General features: G+C 46.7%; 2 long non-coding RNA genes across 4 annotated transcripts in view; one reads left to right on the plus strand and one right to left on the minus strand.

Moving 5' to 3' along the window:
* LOC139041329 (uncharacterized) overlaps positions 1-15,827 on the minus strand; it is a 77,429-nt gene that overhangs the window by 12,787 nt on the left and 48,815 nt on the right. The window contains exon 3 of one of the 2 annotated variants that reach the window (XR_011496264.1): positions 53-184. The exons of the other annotated variant lie outside the window; for it this stretch is intronic. This is a non-coding gene — a long non-coding RNA (uncharacterized lncRNA). Of the gene's footprint in view, positions 1-52; positions 185-15,827 lie in introns of those variants that run through there. 2 annotated transcript variants of the gene reach the window in all.
* LOC139041327 (uncharacterized) lies at positions 5,559-15,757 on the plus strand. Of its 2 annotated transcripts, none has more exons than XR_011496261.1 (4): positions 5,559-6,219; positions 8,702-8,776; positions 9,866-9,961; positions 11,654-15,757. It is a non-coding gene; the product is annotated as an uncharacterized lncRNA (long non-coding RNA). The 2 variants fall into 2 exon arrangements; XR_011496260.1 differs by having other exon boundaries at positions 6,218-6,313.

Consider the following 15,827-nt stretch of genomic DNA (forward strand, 5'->3'; position numbering starts at 1 on the left):
GGTTACCCGATTGTGTCACCAATCATCCCAAAATTCTCGAAAGAAATCCGTTTTATTCAGAGTTACACATTATGTCATTTAGCCAGATCCCCCCAGGTAGGGGTGTGAAGCTGGGGTGGACAGCATTGTCTCAGCATCATGGGAATGCAGGTAGGGTCCACGGCTCCAAATTGAGGCTCAGGGTCTGAAGAAAAGAAAGAGCTAGATAACTTGGGGTGGACAGAGGTTGGAACAACCACAGGAGAGCTTGTTGAATAGAAAAAGAGAAACTTGGATAAAAATTTTAAAAGGGAAGGGATGCCAAGTGGGAGGAGTTGCCAGAGGTTTCTGGGAATTTGAAGGAACCACCAGTTTGGAGGATGGTTTTCCCCATTTGAGTGATTATCAGAACCACCCGGGTTTTTTTTTTTTAAACTACAGATTCCTAGGCCTCCCTCTTTAAAGATTCTATTCCGTGAGTCTGGGCTCAGGCCCAGGAATCTGTATTTTTAGCAGCACCCCAGGTGATTGTTATAATCTGGAAAGATTTGGGCAAACTCTGGGTTTGAAGATGCTGCCTCTCAAAGTGAAGACGTAGCTTGCGAAGTTGGCCTAAGAGAGGGACTCTGCGTCAAAAAGGCAGGAATGAAAACGGCAACATTTAAGAAAAGGTGAATTGGCAAAAAGTTGTAGTCCATATTTAATGATTTCCCATGACTTTCAGAAAAGAGCTGAGTCCGCAGACCCCCGCTGGCATCCAGGATGAGTGGAGTCCGTGTGCTCCTTGGGATGCATCACAACATGCACATTATCACCAAGGGGCTCCATTGCGCCATTCCATAAGAACTCGCTGTCACCCAAGCTCCCAGGCTGGAATTTCCTTGGACACCCTCCCTCTTTCATGAAAGCCTCAGCTTTAGGACTTCCTCTGATCAGATGACCTCATTTCCCTTCTCTGGGCCTCCTGAAGGCCTGGCTCTGGCACTCCATGGGGAGGCTAGAGGCCTGGACTGTCTGGGACAACAGAAGCTTAATCTCCACCCCCATTCTAATCACACCCCCAAGCAGCTGATCTTTCTGTGAGGGTGAGGACCTGGGGCCTGTGAACAGTTTGGGGCTGGAATCCCAGGAGGCCTTGAAAAATCCCGGGTTTGCTGCTGACTGGTGTGCCCAGGAAAGGACTGGCTGCTGTTGCAGGCAGCCACCCAGGATGGTCCCAGAAGTAAACAGTGAAATGGCTGAGATCCTCAATAGTGATAACAAAGCAGCTACTGTTGATTAGGCTCGCCCTGTGCCGTTCTTTTCATGAGCATTATTTCATTCATATCTCAGAATAATCCTCTGAGGTAGTTATTATTATACCCATTTTACAGAGGAGGACAGAAACTTAATGTGGTTGAGTAACTTGCCCCTGTCTCACAGACAGCAAGTAAATAAATTTTCTAGGATTGGAGTATAATGTCCATAAAGAAAGCTGTAGTGTGCTGCCTAACGGATTATCACAAATGTACACACATCTGTGCAACCATCACCTTAAGGCGAGAATATTACCAGCACCAGAGAAATCCCTTCATGGTCTCTCCAATAATCACCTCTTCCCTGATGGTAATCATTTTTGTCACCAAAGATTAGATTGCTTGTTGTGAATTTTATAAAAATGGAATCGTACATGGGTCAGCCCTGGTGGCCTCACGGTTAAGTTCAGTGCACTCTGCTTCGGCGGCCCTGGTTCAGTTCCTGGGCGCACATCTACACCCCTCTGTTAGTGGTCATGCTGTACTGGCGGCCCACATACTAAAAAACAGAGGAAGATTGGCATGGATGTTAGCTCAGGGTGAGTCTTCCTCAGCAACAACAAAAAAAGGAATTGTACGTTATGCTTTCTTTTATCTGGCTTTTTTTCCCCACTCAGTTTTTTTGTCTGTCAGACTGAGCTAATGGTATTAAGGATACAAGTAGCTTTTTCATTTTTAGTGCTGTAAAAATTTCCACAGTATGGATATACCACAATTTATTTATACATTTATCTGCTGCTGGTCATTTGGGTAGATTTTAATTTGGTGCTTTTACAAATAATACTGCTTGGAATGTCTTTCAGTGTATACATTTTTGGGTGGTATACACCAAGGAATGAAATTGCTGGGTCATAGCGTACACATACACTCAGGTTTAGTAGATACTGCTGAAGAGTTTTGCAAAGTGGCTATACCAATTCATACTCCCAGGAAATAGTTATGAGAGTCTGGGCAGATCCACATCCTCAGCAACACCTGATGTCGTTGGTCTTTTTTATTTTTGCCATTCTGGTGAATGTATTTTAGTTTGCATTTCCCTGATGACTAATGAAATTGAGCACTTTTTCAAATGTTGTTGGTCATTTGGATATCTCTTGGCCTGTTTGGATCTTTTGTCCATCTTTCTATTGAATTGACTGTCTTTCTTCGTGATATATAGGAGTTCTTTATGTTTTCTGGATATGAGTCCTGTGTCGGTTATTTGGATTGCAAATATCTTCTTCTCTGTGGCTTCCCTTCTCTTAACGTTATTATTTTTTTTATGAACAGAAGGTACAAATTTTAATGTAGTTCAGTTTATCAATGTTTTCTTTTTGGATTCTGCTTTTTGTTTCTGTTATATAAAAATACTGTTGACTCATTTATTGGTAATTTTTATCTAACCACCTTGCTTGATTTACTTATTAATTCCGATAGTTTTTCTATACATTAGTTTTTATTTTCTACATATGCAATCATGTAGTGTGTAGATAATGTCAGTTTTGCTTCTTTCTTTTCAATTCTTAAAATTTTATTTCTTTGTCTTGCTTTATTGCAAAGGCTAAGACCTCCAGAACGATAATGAATAGAAGAGGAGACAGGGAAAATCCTTCTTTTAGTCTCAATACTGAAAGAAAGGTATCAATATTTGAACTTTAAGTATAATATTTACTAGAGGTAATTTTATAGATACTCCATCATAGTAAGGTATTCCCTTTCTATTCCTAGTTTCCTAAGAGAGTTCTTTTTTTCCTTTTATTATCACTAGGGATTTAATTTTATCAAATACTTTTTGTGAATTCATTGAGTTGATTGATGATTTTCTTCTTTATTCTGTTTCTGTGGTAGACTACATTGATTGATTTTTGACTCTTGAGACAATCTTGCATTCCTGGAATAAACGCCACCTTGGTTGTGATATATTATCTTTTTTATGTTGTGATGTACATCCTATTTATAGAGGCCTGGACTGTATCCTGTTTGATAATATTGTGTTTAGGATTCAGCATCCACGTTAAGGAGGAAGAAACGGCCTGTAATTTTTGTTCCCAGTCAGGTTTTGATATTAAGGTAACATAGTTCTCAAAAATGAGTCGAGAGGTCACTTGCTTTCTATTCTTTGCAAGGGTTTGTGTAGGATTGATGTTATTTCATCCTTAAATATTTGGAAGAATTTGCTGGTGAAGACTTCTGGTCCTGGAGTTATCTTTGCGGCAAGATTTATTCATTATGGATTTCATTTATTTTGATAGATATAAGACCATAAATTGGTTCAAAACAGCCTCTTACCTTATTTAATAGCTGTACGCTATACGATTATGTCTTCTTTTTCATTCCTGATGTTAATTATTTATACCAAATCCTTTTTTAAAGAAATCAGTCTGGTCAGGAGCTTATCAATTTTATTAGTCTTTTTAAAGGACAATTTTTGGCTCAGTTGGTTTGGTTTGTTGTATTATTGTTTCCTACTTTACTGATTCCTGCTGTTTATTATTTCCATCCTGGGATTATCTTAAGGTTTAATTTGCTATTCTTTTACTAAAATCTAAATATGGAAACTTCTTTCATTGCGTCTTTAGCCCTTCTTCTTTTCTAATGACACATTTAAGGCTATAAATTTCTCTTAAGCATGCTTTGGCTGCATCTCATAAGTTTTGATATGTTTTAATTTTATTACCTTTTCATTCAAATATTTTCTAATTTCCATCGTGATTTCTATGTTGACTCATGGGTTGTTTAGAAATGTGTTGCTTCATTTTACGTCACATAAATCCAGTCAAGGACTGAGCTCTTTAAAAATCATTCAGGCTTTCTGCAGGCTGATCTCTTCCTGAATCCACCCTTTTGGGGGGAATCTCAACTGAAAGCTGGAGGTATTTAAGCTCACCTTTCCTCCGTGCTGGACCCTGAATTCCCTTTTTGTCACCCCAGCCCCGTAAGACTCCTGGAAGCCCTGCTCAACTTCTCAGTTTCTCATCTTGTCCATATCCATGTCTTGTCCATATCATTCTGTGTTCTTGGCAGGAAGGTAGTCTGTGGAGAGCCAGTCTTCCGTGACCACCAGGGAAAAAGCCCTGGAGGCAGGATTTACACACAGGTCTGTGCAGCCGGCACCCCAGAGCTGAAGCTGGCTCGTGGCAGGTGGAGCCCTTGGGGTGGGGACAAAATGTGGAGTTCAAAGGAACGTTAAGCCATCCTTGCCACCCAACTCTCTCCTTTGTCTTCTTCATTATTCTTGATCTAGTCCTTTGGATTAAGCATTGCCATTTATCTAACCTCAGTTTTAAAATGTGCTAAACACAAATTTTTTAATTTCTTAGTAAAATTAGTCTTTTGGGATCACTTACTTTCTGATGGTAGTTCACAGCACCTCTGCAACCCCTGCTACCTCTTTCTTAAGGTCTGAAACCAATATGTGGGGCAAACAAAAGCAGAGTGAAACAGTCCTGTAATTCTCTCTCTCCCTCAGTAGACTTGGCTAGTCCCTGAGACGAATCCTCTGCAGGGTTCACAAGGAGCTGTCCTTGAGGTTCTCCCACAGTGGCTTCTTTTCCGTCAATGTGAATGCCATAACTGGCCACATCTCCCTTTTTCCTTTGGCTGCCAGGAAGTCAAGCATGTAGAGCTAAATTTACAGCTCAACTCTAGCAACTACATCAGTGCATAGGGACTCAGCACGACTTTTCCTTCTTAGCTGGACTTCTCCCTCTTATTTCTCTTTTCCCTAGTTCTGGATTTTCTTAATTTTTATATTTTTTTACCATTTTGTTGTCTTTCTCTGTGTGTCTTTATATGAAACTTGAGTTACTTCAATTCTGTCAATCTATATAACCACTTAGAGTTTTTATTTGTGTTTAAAAATTTCCAAGTATGGAGATATTTGAAAGACAACAAAATGGATCCTGGAGAAACAGAGATATGGGTAAATACTGCAATTTCTAGAATTTTTTGCAAAATTGGGTTTTCATGAATCTTTGCCATATGTATTCTGTTGTTTAAGATTTTTCAGAACTTAATATCTATTACTTTATGTGAAAGACTTTTCAAAATTAAAACTGAGAAACAGTGTTCTTTGATTAACCAGGAGCAAAGGTAGATGGACAAATCTGGCTGTACTGTCCTTTGAGCAGGAAAATATGAAGATCAATTTTACAAAGTCATGGACAAATTAAAGAAGTTAAGCGTCGAAAACAGAACTGTAGTAGACCAATATGTAAAAGTAAGTGCGTTTCCTTTTTTTCAAAAAATACATTAATGTAACTAAAAGTACTAATTCATTACATTTTTTTGTACCGTAATATTATGGGTTTCTTTTGATGGTCATGACCATCTATAGAAAGGTCAGAAAAAGAAAAATTTCACTCTCTACTTTTCTTTTCTATCCATTATTATTGTTGTTGCACTTTTGATTATTACTAAAAAATAGGAGTAAGGGAGATGAAATATCTCCTCTGGGGGTCGGTCCACGAGGATGCTAGTGGGCACCTGGTAGATGGTGAAAAAGTATCTGTTAAGCTGAGTTCTGGCATCTTCGTGTCCTTTCCCTGCAACAGACGTCCTCATTTTGCTTTCTCAAGAATAAGCCAGTTCTTTGCAAACCTTTCCTCAGGGCCGATGCTTTTATGTTTCATCTGCCCTGGCCTTTGTTACTGAGTTCAGTCTCCTGCTCAAGTCCCCCACAGGGCCGGGCCAGCACCGGCTCTGTGCTAGCAGCTTTCTGTTTGTGATGTCCCAGCCAAGGAGCTCCAGTCAGCTGCCTGGGCCGCATTCTCAGCCCACCTCCTTCTTACTGTGTGGTCTTAAAGCAGGTCACTTCACCTCTCAGTATCTCTCTCTGTAAAACCTGGATAATACTACTTCCCAAATAAAGACAGGGTTTTCTTTAAGCCCTTTGAGCTCCTCAGAAGGAGTGCACCACAGAAATGCCCATGCTGCAATGGGACGGGCGCTGCCGCCATGTGATCAGGTAATGTGAGATGCGGCTCATTCTGCTTTGTCTGGAATGAATGCGAGCCCTGCCACAAAGCACTGGGAACTCTCGATGACATTGAAACCCCGCGGTAAGCTTGGATTGCCTTACATTCTAATAAAGCACACCAGAAAGGAGCAGTAGTTTTGACTAACCCAGTCCTCACTTAACACTCTCATTTGCTTTCTTCTGCTGAGTACAAGACATGTAAGTAAGCCATGACCCAGTTACAGGTGGAAGCAGCACAACCATCACTTCCAGCCCACTGAGTTGGGGGAAGGGCAGGCTTCTCTGCCACATGCAGAGGACTGCCGAGGAGGAGGCAGGCCCAGACTGGGCAGGGCTGGACCTATCGCTGTGCAGAGAGGGGAAAAATCAATGGCTACCATATACTGAGTTCCTACTAGGTGCAAGAACTATACTAGGTATGTCTTTCTGTTCTACATCCTCAAGACAACTGTATTAAATTCTATTAATATTCTAAAAACAAAAACAAACAAAAAACACCACTAAACTTTATACATTTTTCACCATAATGAAAGCCTACCCCGTTGGATCCACAAGCCTAAGCCCGAAATTTTGGCCTGGGGCCTCCCCACTGATCCGAGGCTTTAAGACCACACAGCTTGGGTCTGCAAACGGCAAAGGGGAGGTCTCCTTTTCTCCTTCTGATCCAGAGCTGGCCCTGCAGCTACATGCAGACTCCTTCCTTATGAGGCCCTGGCCAGGTCTCACTTAACTTGACAAACTTTTACCCAGAACCCTCTGGTCCTAGTTTGACTAATGAAATCAAAATCCCAGTGGGTTCATTCCTCTGGCTGCTGTATCATGGCCAGTCAATGGTAAGGTCTTGGTTGTGTTTTCCTTTGAGTGGGTTAGGAGCTGTGGGTGGGGTGGGGAAGGGGTCTTAGGGAACTCTGGAATCAGAGAAGATGAAGGCAAGTGTCTTTGACCTGGGGTCCTCCAGGCACCTTAAGCCACGTATGTGTCGTGTGCATGGAGAGAAGAGGCTGCGGAATAGATTGCTGAAGGATTTCCCTTGATAAGAGAAGGTGTGTGTGGGGGGGGTGGTCTGTGGAACTGGCTGCTTGGGCCACAGCCTCCAGTGGCCCCCTAGAGGCAGGGGCTTCTGGAGACCCCAGATGAGAAGACTTCTCTGCTCCCTGGCGAGGCATCTATTGTGTTGATTGCTGGGAAACATGCTTTGTTGAACTGACACTTTATTGCTGTGCGTGCGTGCGTGCTTGTGTGTGTACGTGTGCGTGATGTGTTGTTAGGGAAACCATGGAGAGAAGAGAAGCAAAGGCTTTGGATGGGGCTGCACCCCCTCGGAGTCTGGTGCTGAGTGCTGATTTCTTGGCCCTCCGGAAGAGGTTGCCTGTCATCCAGGGGACTGTTGTTCCCAGAAAGCCCTGGGCTGACTTGCTCCTGTGGGAGCTGGTGTTTAGGGAAGGGTGAAAGCAGCTGGTTTATGGTTTATCAAACAAGGTGAGCTGCAGAATCCATCACATCCCAAACATTTCTTGTCAAGCACCCTTTCATCTAGATTTCGAATGCATCTGTTTCAAAAGCAATTCGTTTAAACAGCTTATCCCCCTTACTCCTAACCCACGGGAAGCTGTAACTCACAGGCAGCAAAGAGGACTCTGAGATTTCTTCACCAAGGCTGCTGTGAGGCGGACACTGGGTGATACCGCGCGCCACCCAGGATGTGGTAGACCAGAAGTCAGGAGAGGGGCTGGTGCCCTGCAAGGAACCCCAGTGGGCAGGTATGCAGCTCTGCAATCCACTGACCTGGGTCTCAAGGCGGATAATTTTGCAACTTCTTATTCTTAACTGAGCAGCATTGTTTGTTACTTGGGACAAGTCATTAAAGTGCAGGGACAAGGACTGTGTCCTGTATTATCTTAACATCTCTTAGAATGCTGCGGGGCCTCCCTCAGTCAATGCTTCTTGAATGAGTGCTTGAATGAATGAATGAGCTCATTGTGTTGACCATAGCAAATTTAGTAGTTTCCTGCCAACTCCACAACTTCCAAAAGGAGCCCCTTGGAGGTTCCTTGCAAAGAACTTGGTACTAGGGACATGCTTATAATGTCTCCCGCTATCATCCTAAGTCTTGTCTTCCATTATCCAGACTCTAGGAGTTCTGTGAAAGAGGGAAAAAAACCCCAAAAAAACTCAGGGAAAAAAAACCCCTTGTAGGAAGATTCTGCTGCTGCTAGACATTAGGAAAACCACTGGTCTAATTAATTTGCTATGGCGACTTTTCCATCCATAGGACTGGCGCTGCCTGTGTAGTTCAGTCTGTGAAGGCTCCCTTTCAAGTAGACCAGCTGCTCAGCATTCCGGGCGTACAATGTGGAGGGCAGATGTGGCATCCTCTTGATACACACTTGTTGGTGGGGAGCAAAATCCAATGGCAACCCCCCCCCCCAAAAAAACCCTAACTAACGTCTTCTTTTTTTTAACTTTCCAGATCTGAGTACCCATCTGGAGACTTCATTAGGATCGTAAGACATCTGGGGACCAGCAATGGAAGAAACTCGCTTATGTTGAGTGCCTATTATATGCTTGCATTGTGCTAAGCTCTTTCCCATATGTCATCTCATATAATCCGCCACGAAAACCCTGCCAGAGTGGAATTATTATTTCCATTTTACAAATGAGAAAACAGAAACTCAGAGAGGCAGAGTTACTTGCCCAAGGTCACATAGATGGGAAGTGGTGGTTCCTGAATTTTAATCAAGATGGTGGCATCACAAGGGGTGGTTTGGAAAGCTTTCCATGCAGCCATCGTCTCCAGCAGCCCCCTGCCCTCCAACCCCCTCCCCTCCAAATAAATACACAATCTAAGTCAGGGGACAAAATGAAGCTTCAGTATATGTTCCCTTACCACCTCGGTTTCAATGAGATTGCTGTCTACACAGACATCCTGCAGTCCACACTAAACCAAAATTTGTCTGGCTCCGAAGACCATGTTCTTCCCAACACAATCAGGATGCTTGCTCTCTTAGCCTCCTACCAAGAAGACCTTTGTTTTCTTAAAAACTTTACCCAGAAGAGCCAATCAGTCAGTGTAGGATTCCCCTAATGGAGCCTGGCACCATAGGTTCCAAAATGTCACCAGCCTGCCCGAAGTCACCAGCCCATTAAATGCCCTGCACTTCCCAGGGTACACTGATGCATTGCATCCTGGTGGGTAGGCATCATTGGCATGAAGAAGCATGGGGCTAACGATGTGGATTAGAGTTTCAGTTTACTTTGAAACATCCATTGGCCAAGGTCCAGTTCATTTTGGGTTCCAACTAATTTTTTTCAGCCTCTAAATGTAGAGACCAGGAGCGTTTAGCATGGCTGTCCGGACACAGGCTATTCCCCGAGTGCTACTGTACCCTCCACCCTGGAAGTGAGAAACAGACCGAAGGTTGAGGTCACCCAGGGTCTCATATTCCAGACGGGAATTAGTTTTCAGAGACTAAATGTTCACCAGTGAACATCTTGTCATGGGCCAGCTGGAAAAGATAAAAACAAGCTAAGATTCCAGGAATCCAGAATTGTAAATAGGTATAAGCACCTTCTATCTCTTCCCTCCTTCCCTCAGAAGGTTATACCTAATACTACTAATAATTTACATTCACAGATCTCCTTATAATTGCAAAGCATTTCACACACAGGACTCTGGAGAAGAACTGGAGACCTCAGAATGTTAAGGACTTTACCCAAAGTCACGGGGCTGGTAAGTCATAGCAATGACAGGCTCAGATCTGCAGATTTTGTGCCTCTCTCCATCAGATCCGAAGTCATTTATTTCAGTGCCTGTGTTCTCCCTAAAAGGGCAAAGGGCAAGTGTGACTTTTGATGAGCCTAGGTGGTTTCACTGTCCTGGCAGGTTGCCTTAGCCTGATAAGACCTGGGGCTTCAGAGTTTAGCTCAACACTTTTTCGCAGCTACACAGCCATCCCATGCAGGCACCACCCCTGGTCCCAGGAGTGGACACAGCCTCTAGGGTAGAGGTGTCTTCTTCTGGTGAGCCACATGCCAGGTCATCTGAAGCTGCTTGGTTGGCCACCATGAGATGGAGCTGACGGAGGCAGAGAAGAGAGAGATAGTGTCCGGGCTGAGCGATGATCTCTGTCAGTTTCCGACTGACCAACATCCTCTGGCATCCATCAGGCCAACAGGAGGCTGAGAAGGTGGAAGTCCCGGAGGTGGCATTCCCAGCCAGTAGGAAGCTCCCAGGAGTTGAGTAGGCTGCGTGCTGGATGGGGCAGGGTTCTTCACCCTTTCCCACACTTTGGTCCTGCCCAGGTCAGCTCGGGGGCTGCTGTGAGGCACGGGGGCAGTCAGCCAACTCAGGGCGACTGCAGGCAGCTACCCCCCCCACCATGGACAGAAGCTACCTGGCACCCCAAGGATGTGGGCCCCAATTCCTGCACTTCGTGCTGATGGGCAGATGCCCCTGGAGGGCGGCAGCCCCTCGGGGCCTCTCCCCTGCCTACCCTTTATCCCGGGAGCTCTGCCCAGTAGACAAGCACCCCTTCCTCCTTCAGCCAATGAGCTGCTCTTCTGATTTCAAAATCCTTGACTTCCATTGCCCGACATAGAGTGGGTTCAAATATTAAGTGGATAAATGGACAAATACCTCATGTCACACCCATAAAGTTCTGTGGGGTGGGCATTCTTATCCTTACTTTTCTGGGGATGAGCGATGTGCTCCTGGTCTTGGGGCCTGCAAGTTGCAGAGCTGGGACCCAAAAGAAGGCTTCTGCTTTCTGCACCCTGAGGGGGCCCCTCATCGACCCAGGCATCAGTTCAAGGCATTGTTGGGGTCCGCAAGGACCCAAAGGCGCCCCTGTGTGCACTGCCCCTGAGGAGCCCTTTGCCTCAAGTCAAGATACGCAGCAGATTCTGAGAGGCTGGGAAACAGCCCAGGAATGGTGGGAGTTCCAGGGAATGCTCCCAGTGTCTTCCCTGTGGGTAAACGCGGCCTCTCCTGGTCTGGGCTGCGACACAATGTCACCTGCTGAAGGGGCGACTTGTTGGAGCAGTGGATTGCAGCCCTGGCTGCATGCCAGAGGAAGCCCACTGAGGGGGCCTGGGAAATGCCCCTGGGCCTTTGCTCAGAGCTGCTCCAGGGGTCATAGCCCGGCTCTCAGGAAGTGCCCTGCTCTTTAGAGGGAGGTTTCACTTCCGGCCAGCAGCCCTCCTCAGCGCTGGCTTCCTTTCCCTGCTCCTTGCCAGGCCTTCCCCCAGGTCGTCTCAGAGCCCTCTCAGCCCTGACCATACCTCCTCCTTCACAGCCCCAGGCCCCCTAGCCTTCCAATCCTTCCAGAAACCCCGTCTGTCTGCATCGGGGTCTCCTACACTCTTGGACGTGGGATTGGTAAAATGTGCTCCTTCCTGACGTGGTTTCCTCTTTCATTTGCAGTTGAAAACCGTGACCACGAAAGCCTTCCACAACCCGCTGTAATCGGCACTTGCATAATGGGGCTGGGGACAGCGTTTGGGGGAAACGGGGTGGGGGGGCGGCTGTGTTTTTCCAAGACTTGTGAGATTCATTTTGGTGAAGCAAGAAAGTCTGACCGAGTCCTCTCAGACTTGGAGAGAGGAAGGCGTTTCCCGGGAGGGGGGCCAACTCATAAACCTGCCCTTTCTCCTTCGCCTTGTGCTGCTCACGGCCCTTTCCTCTCTGCCTAAGGGGGAGTTTTGACATCTGTAGATTTCTCTTTCTTTGCTTTGCGAGATGGCCTGTATTTATCCAACTTAGCAATAAGGTTAAACACACAGACCCTGGAGTCGGATCCCGGTGGCATCACTTACTGGCTTTGTGACCTTGGGCACGTTTTCGAACCTGACTCGACTTCCCCATTGTAAAATGTGGGACAAGCATAGTACTTACCTCGTAGGGTTGTTATAAGGGTTAGATGAGCTCATACACAGAAAGCTTTTAAAACAGTGCCCAGCTCCATACTTGCTATTGCTACTGTCTGCTACGCTTCTCTTTCTGGGTCTCCACTTTGCACAATTATTTGTCAACATCTGAGATTGTCAAATTCTCAGTGGCCAGTCAGGCTGATTCCCCTGCGTTGTGTGTGTACTGGGCCTGTCTCCCTTTCTGGAACTGAGCAACACCTCCCCAGTCTGTCCACTACAGAGGTCAATGTAGTACCTTAGCTGCTCCTGGTAGAGAGGCCTTAGGCAGAGACAGAGAACCGAGACCCTCGCAGCCACGTGCGTTTGCGATTGCTCGCAGGAGTGGGTGCCGTCACTTGTCGTTTAGTGCAGGCCCAGATTATGGCTCCCTTCAGCCATCCTGTCGTCTCCTGCCTGGGTGAAAGGTCAGTGTGCTGAGCACCCTCGAGCAGGAAGTGACTTGGTTTCCCATGGGAGACCCAGAGCTCGCCGGCTTCCCCAGCCTCCTAGCCACTGGGTGCCAGCACTGCTGCCGAATCAATCCAGGGAGCTCACTGCCCAGCAAAGCACAACAAACCCTGCAGGCCTGGGTGGCCTGTCCCTTTTGAAAATAACCAAACCTGCATGCGTGTTTGGCCAGGTGATTCAAATGACGTTAGGTAGCCAAAGCAACTGAAATGTGTCAAAAGTGACTCAGTCAACACAGCCGGCTGGTGTTAAGCTATAAAACATGGGGCCAGGTTATGTGCCAGGAGCATTTCATTTCATTCAAGCAGAGTAGGTGGGAAGGACCTCCGGCACATGCCCCCCGGGGCGCCCTGGCGGCAGGCAGTGGCGGCAGCCGGCCTCTCGCGGGTCCCAGCTGTGCCAGAGCTGACCTTCTTCCACGAAGTGGCCGCCCCTCTTCTGGGCACTCCGGCTCTGCACTGTGACTCACTCTGCACTGTCTGGCACACTGCTTCTCCAGTAGCGCGAGGGGACAAGAGAGAGGCTTGAGGAGACACGGATGCCGCAGACACAGTGTGCCATCTCTCAGGACCTGTGTGCCTGGGACACACATGCTGGCCCTGAGGCCACGTGGTGCCCCACTCCTAGACCTAACAGCGCTCTCTTGAGTAATGCTTCACGCTGTCAGTCCATTTGCCCTCTGGACTCTGGGAATTGTGTGAGGAGCATGAGTGGTCAACAAGGCTCCTGGCCTGCAGGGGACCTCCTCATTAAGAAGGCCATTTTGATGATGCTGTTAATGCTAGCTGTAATGATATGAAAAGCAACAGTAATGGTAGCCACCACTGCAGAGGTCCTGTGGAGTACCAGCTGTCGTGCTGTCCTGTTCTAACAGCACAATCGTCTCTTCTCAGCATCCCCGTGATGCAAGGCCTGCCGTTTATCTCCACTTCACAGTTGAGGTAACTGAAGCTCAGCTAAGCTAAGCGCCTTGTCAGAGGTACAAAGTAAGTAAGTAGCTGAGCTGTGATTCAACCCCAGGCCTGTCCGATGCCAGAGAGCATCCTTTCTCCACTACGACAGAAGGCCTCCTCTCCTCTCATGGTGCTCAAGGTTCTGGGGAGAACCAGACAGATTTCTGGGAGAGTCGCAAGAAGGTGACTGTTCTAGTTCCGTAATGGGAGAATCAGCTCCGTCACAGGGACAGGCGTCATGACTCAGATGTCAGAACTAAGGGTTTCCTACAACTTTGACATGAGGGTGCTTCTCCGCTCCTGCTTGCTGCCCTCCTTGGAGAAGAACAATCTTTTCTCCCCCATAGCCACTATTTTTCAAACATCACTTTTAATTTGGGGCACCCTCTCTCTGGGAGATTGCAAAAATTAAATCGTTTTTAAGCAACCAAACAACACTTCTGGGGTTTGTAATAGACTTGTGAAATTTGCGGAACTTGGCGGTTGAGGTTCTCTCAGTCCTGCTTCCCGGGGCCCTGAGGAGCTTTAGGCTGGCTCTTCCTTCTCTCTGGTTTAGAGCTTGTCTTGCCAACTGGGGCCCAGCCATTGCATCTTGAGCTAAGGAGGCTAGGACTTTATAAACAATCAATCAGGAGCTCCGGGAGGCAGCCCCCAATCTGGGCTTCTGGCCCTGCCCCTCCGTCATTGCAGGAAAGTCACACAGGCCTTAGGTGGGTGGGTGGTCCTTGTTTGAGGCCAGCCTTGTTCATTTCCACAGGGCTAGGCTGCTGAGGAGGGCACAAACGGTAGCCAACTTCCCCTTGTAGTGGTTCGCTCTCTGACCTTCCATCTAGTGACTCCAGGGCCCCCTGGAGGGTAGGACCTCACTCCAACTTATGGCGCTCTATTTCCTCTCCTCTGTGAAGTCCCCTCCACTCATGGAAAACAGCAGCAAGACGATTTCCTTGCATCAGCTGTCCCTGGGCTTGTCTTGTCATGGTCTAAGCTGAGCACGAAGGGTGGTTGTGTTTCTGGCTCCTCCAAACTCTTAGCTGGACACTCAGCTTCACAAGCCAGGACTCAGATGGCGTCAAGGCCAGAAGGATGAGCAGAACTGTCTAGTTCACCCTGCCCCGCTTACCTCTTCATAGTAAAGAACCCGGAATCTGGGTCAGAAGGTTGGATGCTAACCCTGTCTCTATCCTGCACCAGCCGTAGATATGTTCTGTACCTTTTCCTCACCTGTGTAGCAAAGCATGTAATAGTATCTACCTCATAGAACTGAAGACACGTGAAGTGCTAAGAACCATGCCTAGCAGACAGTACATGTACATTATAGCAATCACATTATTATAGACGAGAAACTGTGTCATACTCAGGGAGACTAACAGACCCCAAGAATCCCACAGACCGTCACAGAATAATAGCCCCGGAAGATATCCACATCCTGATTCCAGATCCTGGGAAGGTGTTAAATTACATGGTGAAGGGGAATGACGGTTGCAGAAGGAATTAAGGCTGCTAATCAGCTGACGTTAAGATAGGGAGGTCATCCTGGAGTTTCCAAGTGGATTCAGTGTAATCACACGGGTCCTTAAATGTGGAAGGAGGCAGAAGGAGGAGAGTCAGAGAAGATGTGACTCCAGAAGAAAGGCACCGAGAGAGCAACCTTGGTGGAGTAAGGAGACCATGAGCCAAGGACCGTAGGTGACCTCTAAAAGCTGAAAGAGCAAGGACACGCATTCTCCCTAGAGCTTTCAGAAGGAACCCAGCCCTGCCGCCCCTCAATTTTAGCCCAGGAAGACCTGTATCAGACTTCTATCCTACAGAACTGTCAGATGATAAATGTGTGTTGTTTAAGCTGCCAAGTTTGTGATAATTTGTTACAGCAGCATAAGGGGACTAATACACAGAGTTCTCCTTTTTATGTCCCCTGTGCTGCCTCTGTGACTGACCTCAGATGCTTAGAACCCCCCTACAGTCCCGTACAATGCCGTTCTGAGGAGTACACATTTCTTGAGCAACCCTTCCAAGAATATGTGATGTTACCAGCTCTCTGATATCTCTGGAGCTGTTTACTACAAGTCCAGGATTTTCCTCCATCAGCGGATTCTTTAGGTTCTCTTAGGAATGGGAGGCAGCTAGCATTTGTGACAATAGAAGTATTGTGTAATACTTGGGCTGCTTCTGTGGCTTACACAGCTCCCAACCGGGTCAGGGGTCTTACCAGAAGATTGGACTAACAACGCTGAAGGCTGGGCTTCCATTTCCCAAATGACTCCATCTCTT

The sequence above is a fragment of the Equus asinus genome, chromosome 2 (assembly GCF_041296235.1).
Source record: "Equus asinus isolate D_3611 breed Donkey chromosome 2, EquAss-T2T_v2, whole genome shotgun sequence".
Taxonomy (NCBI): Eukaryota; Metazoa; Chordata; class Mammalia; order Perissodactyla; family Equidae; genus Equus; species Equus asinus.